This window comes from Pseudophryne corroboree, chromosome 12 (genome assembly GCF_028390025.1).
Source record: "Pseudophryne corroboree isolate aPseCor3 chromosome 12, aPseCor3.hap2, whole genome shotgun sequence".
NCBI lineage: Eukaryota > Metazoa > Chordata > Amphibia > Anura > Myobatrachidae > Pseudophryne > Pseudophryne corroboree.
In genome coordinates this window covers 147685163-147699960 of record NC_086455.1, presented here as the reverse complement: position 1 = coordinate 147699960, position 14798 = coordinate 147685163, and the positions used below count along the sequence as shown (strand labels likewise).

Here is a 14798-nt window from a genome sequence, read left to right as displayed (position 1 = left end):
TTTCACATGTGTGCAACAGCTTGAACAAATTCAAGCTCAGACTTGTAGAAAGTTCATCTGCGGAGTGGATTAAGGCACCAGTCTGAATCAGGACCACAAGTTTATGAGGTTTTAACCACTTCAAAACTTCTTACTTTGGAAAAAACACAAACAGTTATGTTAACACCAACATGTTTTATTTTAACAATCATCAACCACTAATATGGAAAAGATTTTATCTATGAAAACCACAGTTGTAGAATTTGTGGTAATATTATGACAAGACATGTTATTACACTACACTCATATGGGGCCAAATGTAATAGAATGAGAGTTTCAGAAAGTGAGAGATTTGGTAAGGTTTTTCAGTTTTTTTTTTAAAGTGGCAATCATTTACACTGCAAAACCAGTTGCTCTTACTGTGTAAATGATTGCCACTTTAAAAAAAAACAACTGCAAAACCTTACCAAATCTATCACTTTTTGAAACTCTCACTCTATTACATTTGGCCCATTAAATCATACCTCCCAACTGTCCCGTTTTTCAGGCACCGTCCACCTGTCCCACCCGCAGGCTACTTTGTCCTGCAGTGGGGACAAGCGGTGAATAGATGCTGTACGTATATGTGCAATGCCTATTCACAGGAGACAGGAACTTGGGGCATGTCCAGCAGCTCACAGAGCGCTGGCCTTGCCCCCACAGTGACAAAAATGGGTATGTGACTCGCGATTGCAGCATTTCCTGCAAGGCCATACCCCCTTGCCACTAGGTCATACCCTCTAATTTCGGGGGCAGGTGTTCTTCTTCCATGCCTGACAAAGGGCCTAATTCAGACCTGATCGCAAAATCAAAATCTTTCTCTAATGGGCAAAATCATGTGCACTGCAGGTGGGGCAGACAGTGTCGGACTGGGGCATGTAGGGCCCACGGGGGAATGCAGTGGTAGGGGCCCATGTTTAGGGGTGTGGTCAGTCTGCAGAGGAGGTGTGGCCTGCCATCTCATTGGTTTGACCAATGATTAGAGAGTGCAATGTCTGGGTCCTTTCATAAATATATACAGTAAATTCAGCTGCTGCATGCATGATAATGTACCAGAGTAATAACAGATTAATAACAGCAATGCACTGTAGAAAATACACCATAGTCCAGTATAAGGTAACATATGCATAATGTATAATTCAAGTGCACAGTCTGGAACCTGATCCTTAGAGCAGGAGGTGGGCCCCCATGCAGTGGGGCCCACCAGTGGTTTCCCCTGTACACCTGTGGGCCAGTCCAAGCCTGGGGGCAGATATAACATTTGCAGAGAGAGTTAGATTTGGGTGGGTTATTTTATTTCTGTGCAGGGTAAATACTGGCTGCTTTATTTTTACACTGCAATTTAGATTTCAGTTTGAACACACCCCACCCAAATCTAACTCCCTCTGCACATGTAATATCTGCCCCCCCTGCAGTGCACATGGGACCCCTTTCCCCGACTGCTGGGACCCCCCCTGACGCCGTGGCACTCTCCTGATTGGCTGTGCGCTCCTGTAGTGTGATTGAGGCTGCGCACTGAAGATACAATGTAGCGCATAGGCGCTCCATTGTATCCAATGGTGGGAACTTTGCAGTCAGCTGTTGAGGTTACTCGAGGTCAACCGCTGACCGCAAAGTTCCTGCGACGTGGCGCTCCCTGATTGGCTGAAGGGACCCTCTTTGACAGTAGTCAGAGGGGGTCCCAGCAGTCGGGGAAAGGGGTCCCATGTGTAAACATGGGACCCCTTTCAGTGCGTGGTTCGGCTTTTTCGATTTGTTTTTTTTGCCAAGTACGTGGATTACAAAGAGGACAGAAGCTACACTGGATTGTGTGAGTATAATTTTTTTCTCAGGTACCCCGTGGAGTCTACATGGAGAAGTGGACCGAGCCTCGTGTGAACATAGGTAAGTATGTTTGTATGTAGGTGTGCATGTATGTAATAAAGTTTTACTGTCACGGTGTGTGTGTCCTGTTTTTTGTTGGGTATTTTTTTTGTATTAGTACTACAGGTACCAGCGAACCCGTTTTCCCCCCGCATGCTGATACTTGTGGTTCTCCAAGTACTAGCTTGTGGGGGAGGCTTGCTGGGACTTGTAGTACTGCTACAAAAAACAATATTCTATTTTTTTCACAAGGCTATCAGCCCCCCATCCGCCGCCCTTGGATGGGGGGGGGGCAGCCTCAGGCTTCACCCCTGGCCCTTGGGTGGCTGGAGGGGGGGGGGCCCTTGTTTTAAGGGGTTCCCACTCCTCCAGGGTACCCCGGCCAAGGGTGACTAGTTAGTGATTTAATGCCAGGGCCGCAAGGACCAAGATAAAAGTGTCCCCCGGCTGTGGCATTATCTCTCTGACTAGTGGAGCCCGGTGCTGGTTCCAAAAATACGGGGGACCCCTACGCTTTTTGTCCCCCGTATTTTTGGCACCAGGACCAGGCGCAGAGCCCAGTGCTGGTTGATCAAATATGCGGGAACCCCTGTCATTTTCCCCCCCATATTTTTTCAACCAGGACCGGCTCAAAGAGCCCGAGGCTGGTTATGCTTAGGAGGGGGGACTCCACGCAAATTTTTTACAAAGTTTTTACAGTAAACAGACCCTTTCCCATAGATAACCATGCACAGATCTCACTGATCTGTGCATGGTTATCCAAACTCGACTGGAAAAAGCAGGTCTATTTTTTTGCTGCTTTTTTTAACGATTCGCAAAAAAATACACCCGCACTTGAGCACTCAGAGACTAACACCCAAATACGAATGAATAGTGAATACCCGTGTTGTATGAAATAACAGCCGTGTTTGACCGATGGTCTATTCATTCGTATTTCTGAACTTTGTCATTCAAACCATTACGAATAGCCCAAACATTGCCGAGATTTGTGCTTAGTGAATTCCCGTGTTGGGACTTAGAAAAAAAAACACAAATCGGACAAACTCGGATTTTTAGTAAATATTGGCATTAGTGTATTTAAATTAATCCAGAATAAAACCAAATAGATGTGAATAAAAATTCAGGCGGAACCGTAGATGTGAACAAAAATTCAGGGGGACCCATACTGCAAGTGTTGGTCTACTGATATAAGTAGACAAAAGTGTATCTATAGGAGCAGATTCAACCACCATCTGTATGTTCCTTCCTTGAAAGAGACTTCCCTCCTCACCGTCACCTCAGGTTAGGTAGTGATACATATGGGAGACAATAGAAACTTCCAATGTTAAAATACCATTATATTACAAACATAAAAACATGCAAACATGAGGTAATGGTCTCTCACCATTACATACTGCCTACAACCCAGGTAGGAAAAAGGAGCAAGATCACAAATAGCACATCAGGCATCCCTTAAAATGCACTACCCGTCTGTTAGGTGGAGTCCAATTCCTTTCTGCCGACTGGTTTTGACACCCCAGTGTTGTCTTTTTCAAGGCATAGAAAGGCTCACCTAGTTCCTGATATTTATACTACACGTGTGCTAATTGGATAAACCCAATGCCAGACATTGATCAACTAACTTATCAGAATCAGCTTTTTTGGCCGGGTGTACTCACATACACTAGGAATTTTTTGCAGTACAATGCATCGCCAAGCAGCAACATGAAGGGGGAATACATAGCATAAGAAGGGGGAAAAATGTACCATTCATTACATACATTACACGTATGAGTTCATACTGCACATTGCAACTGTACAATAGACTCGACATAGTAGACATATTATACATGTCAGACTTTTTATATATTGTTCAGCTGGTGGACAGCTAGTGGGAAGAAGCTTTTAATGGATCTGGCTGACTTCACGGGAATGGACCTGTAGCGTCTGCCTGATGGAAGTGGTTCAAACAGTTTGTCACCTGGGTGCTGCATATCTGCCACAATTTTCTCCACTCGCTTCCTGACACTTATACTTTTGTGAGTCATACAACCTCTAAAGACAGTCCATTACATCCATTCCACTGTTCTTAGAATACTTCCCATCACCTGCCATTAATTTTGCAATGATCACTCCTATTACCCGTTCACCGGAAGTGAGTCATCGATTGTGTTCCATATGCATTCCAACAGCAGGAAGTTGTGTTTGAGGAGGTTCCTGCGTGCCAGGATTTCATTTTTATTGTCCACCAGCATGTCTTTAATCAGGGCAGCGGCCATTTTGGTATAGATCCAGTGTACACAGTCCATGGTAACACCATTTTAGTGGAGTATAAAATAAAATAAAATAAATGGAATTAATTAACAGAACTGTGAGTTCAACATACATTATCATTGTATAAAAACATAATTCACCATAATTAAAAAAGCATACATAAAAACAGCATATATAAAAACATATGTAAAAAAGGGGGAACAGGATATCTCTAAATTGCAACGTGCCCCTCCAGTGCACTCCCGCATTTTAAGTGTTCTTAAATATTTACTATTGCAGATGCCCGTCATGTGCAGAACAGCAAAAAAAAGTGCAATTTAAGGAACAACTTCAATTCAAACTCCTTGTTAAGACCCAAAGGGATAATAATTTTACAATTATAGATCATAGTCATCTCACTTCGGGCTATCTGTTGGGCTATAGCATAACCTCTCACATCACTAGAGATTTTTTTAAGGCCATAAAAATTCTTTATTCGTCTTGTGTCACATCTGTGTTTTTCTTTGAAGTGCATTGAAAGAGCATGCATATCGATGCCTTACTTAATATTTCTGAGATGTACCCCCAATCTCACCTTAAGGAGTCTACTCATACGTCTAATGCAAAAAAGATTACATATACACTCAGTCCCATAGATCACATTGGCAAAATGGCATGTGATCAAATAAGTAATCTTATTTGATACTCCTTTGATTATCACTTCCAATGCCATTGTCAAAGTCAGAAAAATATCTCTATGCACACTACCATATTTGCACCTCACACAGGTCCGTGCTGCGCATGCGTACGCTCTCCCGTACGTGCGCATACTCACAGTCGCGGGCACCCGCAGGCGCATGGTATGCGTATTTACGGTAGAGTTTATGTGGTTGTAGCGTGCGACTCAATCATTACATATTTTCACTAATAATGTATTTTGTAGATCATGGTCCCTTTGATAGATTCTGAAAGTTTGGTTAATATAGAATGTTTATGAACAGAGGAATCCCTCTTTGTGTGATACGAAGGGTCAGACAGCAGTAATACAGTGGTGTTTAGTATCCATCGGAAGAATATTTAATTAGAAATATTCCGGTGTTGGTTTGAAGCAGATCAATCGCTCGTGCGAATAGTTATGGACATAAGAAGTTTATGAACATTTACTTTATTTGCACTTTATTACCCATGCGGCGGGAAACCCAGTTTCCCTCCCACCTGAGCAGTTGGAAATAGTCACAGCCCACCTGTATGAATCAACCTATGACCTTTTGTTATAATGCGAAGCCGAATTCCTGTGTCCAATGAACAATGAGATTGTAGGGACCATTGAATTGTATTGTGTGTGGGGCATAAATAGGCAGGCCGACCGTATCCAGTTCTCTCTCTTCAACGGTTCTCATTGCTGATAATCGGGAGCTGGATATCGAGGCGCATGCGATCGTTCCCCTTGTGCGTAAGTTTTCTCCGTAATCATATTGTCTTACTGTGAGCCATCTCTCTCTCTCTCTCTCTCTCTCTACTCTTTCTCTCGTATTTTCCTTTAATTGTATTGTATTGTATTTCCTGTGTAGTTTATCTGGTTAGTTGGTTTATGTTATATTGTAGTGTATCATTTGTACTGTGATTCCTTTTGCAAGTATAATAGTTATAATACATATAATAGGTTTCGGACCCTAAGCCCAGGTATCTGTGTATTCTTTATAAGGGTTAAGTATTCTCTGAGCGTCGGTGACGCTTAAGCAGCTTTGTAGTTAATCAGGTTACACCAGGTTGCACTTACACTCTGTCTCTACACTAAGGTATACTGTGTATCTCACTGTTAAAGGTATAGATATAAAGGTTTAAACGTTGTAAGCGTCTGCACCGCTGGTGATCTCCTTGTGGTCCCGAGCGTCCGCTACGCTATAGCGAATCATTACGTTAGTCGGCAGCCAATAGCGTGCCTGCCTGTGATCACTGGGCCGTAAGCGAACGTGACGCTTGAGCGTCTCGACTACGGTTGAGCGATCGCTACACAATTTGCGTACCCTTACGGTACTTCTTACGTAGATAGCGTACAGTGTTCTTAGACCTCTTAAAGTGATTTATATACGATAAATATTCAGCTTTATCAATTGGCGGCTCGCCCGTCCTTCACATATCTGCACTAGGTAGATCAGCAGACATTATCCCTCAGCAAAAGGCGGGAGGTTGTATCCCTCGTAGTGCTGACAGGATAAGCGTCTGCTTCGCTTAAGTAAAGAGTGCTGAAGGAATCCGGGAACCAGAGGTAAGAACAAAACGCTAGTGTCTTTTAAAACTGTTTATTTTTCTGTCTTGCGTACACACGCACGCACACATATATATATCTGCATTTCTTTTTCTTTTTCATTTTCGTATATCACTCTCCTGTCTGCCAGTTTTTATAGTTGATAGAAGTGCTAAAAGGGATTTGCCGTTATTTCATAGTTTAAGAGTAAAGATAATATAGTTAAAAGATAGACAAACACACAGTTTTGCCTGGGAGATAAGGCGAAGTCAGTGTGTTTGTGTGGTAGATGATCAAGGATCATCTACATTGATAAAAGTATAAATTGTGTTACGGTGGATCTTTGCTTTGCGTATACGTGTCTCTAACAAAGACTTGCGTACGCAATCCAAAGGCCGACGCACGCAGCGTACGTTACGCAACGGAGCGTCCGGTTACGCCCACGTAGCTCAAGTCACGATAAGTTGATTTTTAACGCAAAGCGATAAATAACGCGAGGCGAGAAATAACGCAAGTCTATTTTTGGGTGTCCGAAATTTAATTAACAGATCCTGCTCCTAATTGGTAACACACCTGATCTGAAGAAAAATTTCTGCGCAGAAATAGAAATAGAAAACAAAAGTGTACATGTGATGAGTGAGTGTTTTTACAATTTTTAAAGGTTGAACCACAAGAAAAGTCGAGTACTCGTGAGGTACATGCGTGTAAGTGACGTGCACGGTGGCTAGGGAGGCATCTCTGGTTAAATATACAATTTTGAGCATTAGAGTATAGCAGACCAGGAGGTCATACTGTAACAAGACCAGGAGGTCATACTGTAACAAGACCAGGAGGTCATACTGTAACAAGACCAGGAGGTCATAACAGACCAGGAGGTCCAGGTACAGCCGACAAGGAAGTCCGCTATACAGTTCACAGGCACAACACCGAAAAGGGTTGGTGCAACACCCATATAGGCCATATAAGCTCTGGCTGAAGGAATTCGCAGTCGTAAGTTTCGATTCCATTGGTCTTTCCGTACATAAGCTTAGTTGTTTGTGTACTGAACGACTGGACCGCACGTAAGTGTGTGCAGTAGTTAGTAATCTGACCTAATACCATTAGAGTAAAGGGGTCACAAACGCTATCTGTACACTCTAACGTGATTTGTGTAATTTTTTTATTTTAAGGGAAGTTCGCTGCTCACTCAGGAACTATCCAGCAACCAATAGTTACTGGAAAGAGTAAGTGTTCTTCGGATAACCCTCGCAGGTTCCAGTAAATAGAGGTTCAGGTCGCAGGGGCCCTAGGTCGAGTACGCCAGCACCATATCGGTGTGATCAGGTCGTATTGGTCGGCGTGGGCGAGTGAGTGGGGTACTCGGTAAACCGCCACCGTCAGCCTATTGTTGGCATTTGGTTTTGCGTAAAGGGTTGGCTAAATAAAGCAACACTTTCGAACTATGGGGGCCACTTGTTCAGGTAGGGGACGATCAACCTCGGTTCGGGTTGATTCAGTGGTCCGACCAATTGGGTCGGCCAGGTATATAATGTGTGAGAAATATGGAAGTCACACAGAAACTTTATGTGATGAATGGGAGAGAATGACTGTACATGACGGGGAGAAATTCCCAAGAATAGGGAGCTTCAGCTCAGAAGTGTTACAAAATTTAAGGAGGAGGATATGTCTCATAAAATCAACAAAGAGACGAATCCAGCATTATGATTATTTACAGTTGTGGCAACAGGAAGGTGAGATACAGAGAGGTTTGGCTCAGGCGGCGGGATCTGGCTCTAACAGAAAACTGATTGCCACGGCCCCGCCGCCACCATACATATCAGGAGAGAAGTTGATTGCGGAGAAAGACGCACTAAGGTGTAACACAAAATCACTTAGTAACTGTGTAAATGTTAATGATAATGTTAACCCATTAACCCATGCAAGTATTAACCCGTGCAAGTTGTACCCTGTTTTGAACTTTCCTCAGGAGTGTGATCAAGAGGACGAATCGGCAACGATTTCAGCGCTCTCTCTAGCAGCCACCATAGCAGAGACCACAGTAGGCACAGCTCCACCCACGAGATTAGTAAAGGCCCCTAGCGGAGGGATAGGTGAGGTCGTATCAACTGGTAAGTACGGCACCATGCATTATGCTGAAACTATTTCACCACAGCCTGTAGAATCTACACAGAATGAGGTTGTTAGAATTACACCTGTCAGAGTAATAGCAGTGCCAAATGGGAAAACAGACGCATCAGGAGCCACTCCCATTAGGAACATTGCCATGTACACTCCATTTTCCCGAATGGAATTAAGGACCATAGTGTCTGAATTTCCTGACCCTAGAAAAGACTTAGTTGCCAGTCAAAAATACATCAGAGACTTAGGTAACACTGTAGAGCCCAACAATAAAGACTTGCAGATATTGCTGAGAGCATGTTTACCCTCAAATGTCGACGCAACTCAATTTTTAGCTGATTGCGGACTAGGTCATGATGTACCTCTTACAGATGTGTACAACCAAGATAATGTGAAAAGAATAAACTTGCAGCTAAAAGAGTATTTCCCAGCAGTAGCTAAATGGAATAAGATATTCTCCATTAAACAGAAGGAGTCAGAGACAGCTGCAGAGTATTTTCACAGAGCATTATTAGAAATGGCAAAATACACAGGTATAGAGGACATTAAAACAGACACAAACCATCGGGAAGTAGCAGTATCGGTACTGATGGATGGTTTAAAAGAGTCATTGAAGACTAGGGTACAGACCACGCAACCATGTTGGCGAGGTCTGTCTGTGGCTACTTTGAGAGAGGCTGCTATTGATCACGATAGAAACATCACCAGACACAGGGAACAACAAGGTGACAAATTAATGTCAGTAAGTATACAGGCTCTGACCACAAGGCAGCCTTTGTTTGTATCACCAAATCCTGGGGGTAAGTCAAGTATGGTTACTTGTTATTCTTGTCACAAACAGGGACACATGGCACGAGATTGTAGAGTAAAGAATCCACGAAACTCATACCAAACCCCTAGACAACGACACGACACACGACATTGGGAGCAAGGTCCGCAGAAACGGAGTTATGAGCCACATACAGGGGAAACAAAAAGATATCCCCCGAACAGAGACTGGCATGCCTCTGGTAGTTCCCAGCAAACTCCCTCGCAAGTAGTTGCTGCCAGCGGGATACAGGCCGGTCACCATACCCAATAGGGGTGTGGCCATACCTGTAATCTGCAGCCAGTTAAATTGATTGCCAACCTTGGAAGTGAACCCGAGGTCGCAATTAATGTAGCTGGTAAAACTTTAAACTTTCTTGTAGACACAGGGGCGGCCAAGTCAGTGATAAATTCGACAGTGGGCATGAGAACCACTGGTAGGACAATTCCAGCCATGGGAGTAACAGGAGTAGTCCAGCACTACCCTGTTAGCAAACCAGCCGAGATTACAATAGGGCCTTTGCATACCAAGCATTCCTTTTTGCTGGCTGCATCGGCACCAACCAATCTCCTGGGAAGAGACTTACTGTGTAAAATGGGGTGCGTCATTTATTGTACTCCTGAAGGTGTATTCTTGGACATACCTGAGAAACACGCTCAGGAAGTGCGAGACATGTTAGACTCCCCATCAAAATTAATGTCACATACCATTATGACAAATAGGAATCCATCCCAAATAGAAGAGATGACATCTCAGATACCAGAGTCACTTTGGACAAAAGACGGACAAGACACTGGATTAATGGCAAACGTAGCTCCAGTAGTTGTACAAGTAAAAGATGGTAGGATAGCTCCAAAAATCCCACAGTACCCTCTGAAGCCAGAGGTGGAGTTAGGAGTTTACCCAGTAATAGAGCGCTTGCTACAACAGGGCATTCTGGTAAGAACGTCCAGCACTGCTAATAGTCCCATCTTCCCTGTGAAAAAGAGTGGGGGGAGGGGTTACAGACTAGTGCAGGATCTAAGGGGGATTAACAAAATAGTTGAGAGTCAGTTCCCCGTAGTGCCAAATCCAGCTGTCATCCTAATGCAAATCCCTCCCACTGCCAAATTTTTCACTGTTATTGACCTCTGCTCCGCTTTCTTTTCGGTACCTCTGCACCCTGACAGCCAATATTTGTTTGCATTCACATACAGAGGAGTCCAATACACGTGGACTCGATTACCCCAAGGTTTCATAGATAGTCCAAGTATATTTTCTCAGGCTTTGCATGATTGTTTACAGTCTTTCCAACCAGACAGTGGATCAGTATTGATACAGTATGTGGACGATTTATTACTGTGTTCAGATTCACTGGAAGCATCTCTGAAGGATACGAAACAGCTCCTGTTTCATCTTTCAGACACCGGACACAAGGTGTCCAAAGACAAGTTACAATTATGCCAAACTAAGGTAAAATATTTGGGACACTGTCTAACACAAGGACTGAGACACCTGACCACTGATAGAATCCAAGCAATTAGAGACATGACTCTACCACAAACCCAGCAACAGATCAGAACGTTTTTAGGAATGTGTGGGTATTGCCGTAATTGGATCCCAGGGTTTTCCATTTTAGCGTTACCTTTGCAGGAAATGGTCTCCTCAAACAAACCTGATAGGATTTCGCATACAGACGAGTCCGAAACAGCATTTGAGAGACTCAAACAGTGCCTAACGCAGGCACCAGCACTAGGTATGCCAGACTATGGGAAACCCTTTGAACTATACGGAACAGAAAGTGCTGGTTGCGCGGCAGGTGTACTAACCCAAAAACACGGTGATGCCAGCAGGCCAGTTGCATACTACAGCGCTCAGCTAGACACGGTAGCGCGATCCCTCCCCACATGCTTGCGAAGCGTTGCTGCGATAGCATTGCTAGTGACAAAAAGCGAAGACGTCGTGCTAGGCCACAACCTCACAATCCATACGCCACATGCAGTATCAGCCTTATTGAATTCTGCCCAAACCAGACACGTCTCATCAGCGAGATTTACAAGATGGGAATTGGCACTAATGGCCCCCGTAAACATCACCATAAGGAGATGCAGTGCATTAAATCCTGCAACGTATCTCCCAGGTGTGCCTGGTCAGGCACAAAGGGTGGAAGGTGAGAGTGATGGGGAAGGAGGATTTAATACAAAGGAAGATACACATGATTGTATGGAATATTTGACCCAAAATTTTACCGCAAGGCCTGACATCAGTGACAACCCACTGGAAGATGCAGAACTCACGTTCTACACGGACGGTAGTTGCCATAGACAGTCAGACTCGGGAGACTTGTGTACTGGATACGCAGTCGTAGATGACCAAGACACCATAGAAGCGGAACCGCTAGGCCCACTTCACTCAGCCCAGGTTGCTGAACTGGTCGCCCTAACCAGAGCATGTGAATTGGCTAAGGGTAAGTCAGCCAATATCTACACCGATTCCAGATACGCATTCGGGGTAGTCCATGATTTCGGAGCCCTATGGCGCCTCAGAAATTTCATGACGGCAGCTGGTACACCGGTAGCGCATGCAGCTCACATAAAAAGGCTTCTAACAGCGATACAGGAACCCGACAGAGTGGCTGTTATCAAATGTAAAGCACACACATATAGCCAAGACCCGGTATCACTTGGTAACAGCCGAGCAGACGAAGCTGCTAAGTTAGCAGCTGCTACCCCCATACAGACAGACACCACACAATTAATGGTATTTAATACCATTAACATACAGAAGTTGTGTGAAATGCAAAATTTGTGTTCCACACAGGAAAAGGCAGTCTGGAAGGCAAAGGGATGTGGCCAGGAGTCTTCAGGACTCTGGACGGATGGACATGGTAAACCAGTGGCCCCCAGAGCATATCTTCCATGTCTGGCTGAAGCAGCTCACGGGCTGACTCATCTAGGCAAGGAAGGGATGTGCAAATTGGTAAGAGCCTATTGGTGCGCCCCAGGATTCTCCTCTCATGCGAGTAAAAGAGCAATGTCATGCCTTACCTGTTTGAGAAAGAATATTGGAAAGGCAATACCTACAGAACCATCCCATATCCCACCTGCCGGCGGCCCTTTCCAGGTAATACAAATTGACTTTATACAATTACCCCCTTGTCGGAATTTGAAATATGTACTTGTTTGTATAGATGTTTTCTCAAATTGGGTCGAAGCATTTCCTGCGGCTACAAATACCGCTATGTTTACTGCTAAGAAAATTGTGCAGGAATTTGTATGTAGATATGGTATCCCTAGAATAATCGAAAGTGATAGGGGTACCCATTTTACAGGTGATGTCTTTCAAGGAATGTGTAAGTTGATGGGAATTGATAGCAAGCTGCACACTCCGTACCGTCCACAGGCGAGTGCAAAGGTCGAAAGAGTGAACAGCACTATTAAAAATAAATTGAGTAAAGTGATGGCAGAGACAGGATTGACATGGCCAGAAGCTTTGCCCATTGTATTGTACAGTATCAGAACCACTCCCAGGTCCCCTCTTAATCTGTCTCCCTTTGAAATCTTGTTTGGTCGACAACCGCATGTCATGATTAACCCTCAGGATGATTTGAAATGTAACAATGAAGTAACTGTAAAGTACTTGATTAACATGAGTAAACAGTTAAGGAATCAAAATGATAATCTGAAGTTGGTGATTCCTGATCTACCTGATAGTAATTGTCATGACATTGAACCTGGGGATTATGTAATGATACGGAATTTTCTACGCTCAGGTTGCCTTATTGACAGATGGGAAGGACCATACCAGGTCTTATTGACTAGCACTACAGCACTGAAGGTTGCTGAGAGAGAGACTTGGGTCCATTCATCCCACTGCAAGAAGGTTGCTGATCCAGAGAAGTCCCGTGATAAGGAACAGACGGTAGAGGTTGTATCACTGGAGTGTCTGTTCCAGGAGGACTGAGGCGGCACCTGAGCCTTGAAGACCGAGAGCTGTTGTCGACTCCCCACTCCCTTTTATTGTTTTTCTCCACTTCCCATCCCCTCTCCCTCAAATTTATTTTTCCTCCTTCTCATTCTTCTCCGTTTCCTCCTATAAGATGGACTTGCCCCAAGAGACTGTGATCCGGATTTTCCTGTTGACCATGATGTTGACCAGAGCAGTCTGTTCCGGCGAGAGTACCATGGAGGTCGATAGAGGTTCTGGAATGGGTTCTGATGATAAAGATGGAGGCGTAGTTTTCCAAGATCAACCTAACCAACAAGCAAAGGCGAGTATCAGAAAACGATCCGATAGCATTGACCATAGAAGAAATTGTGACGGATTGTTAGCTGAAGAAAACTGTATCTGTAGGCTCTGTAACAATGTCATTGAAGATGGGTGCATTAAGAAATGCCAATCCAGTTTTAATATCCATATGGACCGGCATCCATTGAGTGACTATCACTCCTTAGTGGGTAATGTGTTAAACAAAACAGATTGTTGGGTATGCTCTCAAGTACCTCAAGGTCATAGCAAATCAGGGCTAGTACCATTTCCTTTAACGATAGGGGAGGTACTTGAGTTAAATGGTGGGAGACCGGTGGACAGGAGGTTTAATATCTCCAGCCCTCCTAGTTTGAAGCTCCACCAATACCATGTGGATAGGTCCCTATTATGTTTCAACATCTCCAATCCCAGAAAGCCGGGAAATTGGGAAGTGTCATGGAGTAACCACACCATGACCTTTTCGCATAGAGCAGATAGAATGCCTACAGATACAGAGCTTGTACGCCACATAGCCAGTAGAGGAAAATCTTTCCGGTATAGGTACACCTTAGGAAATAGGATTACGAGAGTTGGAGAAGTATCACCAGGATACTGTGCACATATCGTACAACCTGATACGTGTATTAAGCAGATGGAAGAGTTAGGGTTAGGAGATTTCACCTGGAAGGTGTGTAATATGGTTATGTCCTTCTCCGTCCCATATGTTCTCCCCGATGATGCATATTTCATATGCGGGAGAAAGGCGTACAAGTGGCTTGCCCCAAACTCTGAAGGATTGTGTTATATTGGAAAAGTATTGCCTGAAGTAATGACTGTAACACATGATAAAATGAAAGACATACACCGTGGTGCCCAAGCTCCTTATACTCACACTCATTACGAGCACCGAGTTAAAAGACAACTGTCAGAAAGGTTAGAGCATCCGGCCTCTGATCTGATCCATGAATCCACCGGGATTCAGGTTCTGGTGGCGTTAGATTTCACTCGCACCGCTCGAGGAGTGATGAATTATAGATACATTTCCGCACTCGCCAATTTGTTAGATAATATCACTGAAATGTATGATGACACGTTTAGATACACTGGAAGAGAACTTCAAGCTTATAAAACAGAACTGGTACAGCATAGAATGGTTCTTAATTACCTCACAGCAGTGACAGGTGGATATTGTGTTACATTGGCAACACAGTACGGCGTGAAATGTTGCACGTATATCACGAATAGCACAGAGGATCCGGTCGAGGTCATAGACCAAAAGATGGA

At 44.1% G+C, this 14798-nt stretch overlaps 1 long non-coding RNA gene across 1 annotated transcript in view; it reads right to left on the bottom strand.

Moving 5' to 3' along the window:
- Window positions 1–1745: 1745 nt before the first annotated feature.
- LOC134980516 (uncharacterized) overlaps window positions 1746–14798 on the bottom strand; it is a 59911-nt gene continuing 46858 nt past the window's right edge. Inside the window, exon 3 of the long non-coding RNA XR_010190422.1 lies at window positions 1746–4117. This is a non-coding gene — a long non-coding RNA (uncharacterized LOC134980516). The remainder of the gene's footprint in view (window positions 4118–14798) is intronic.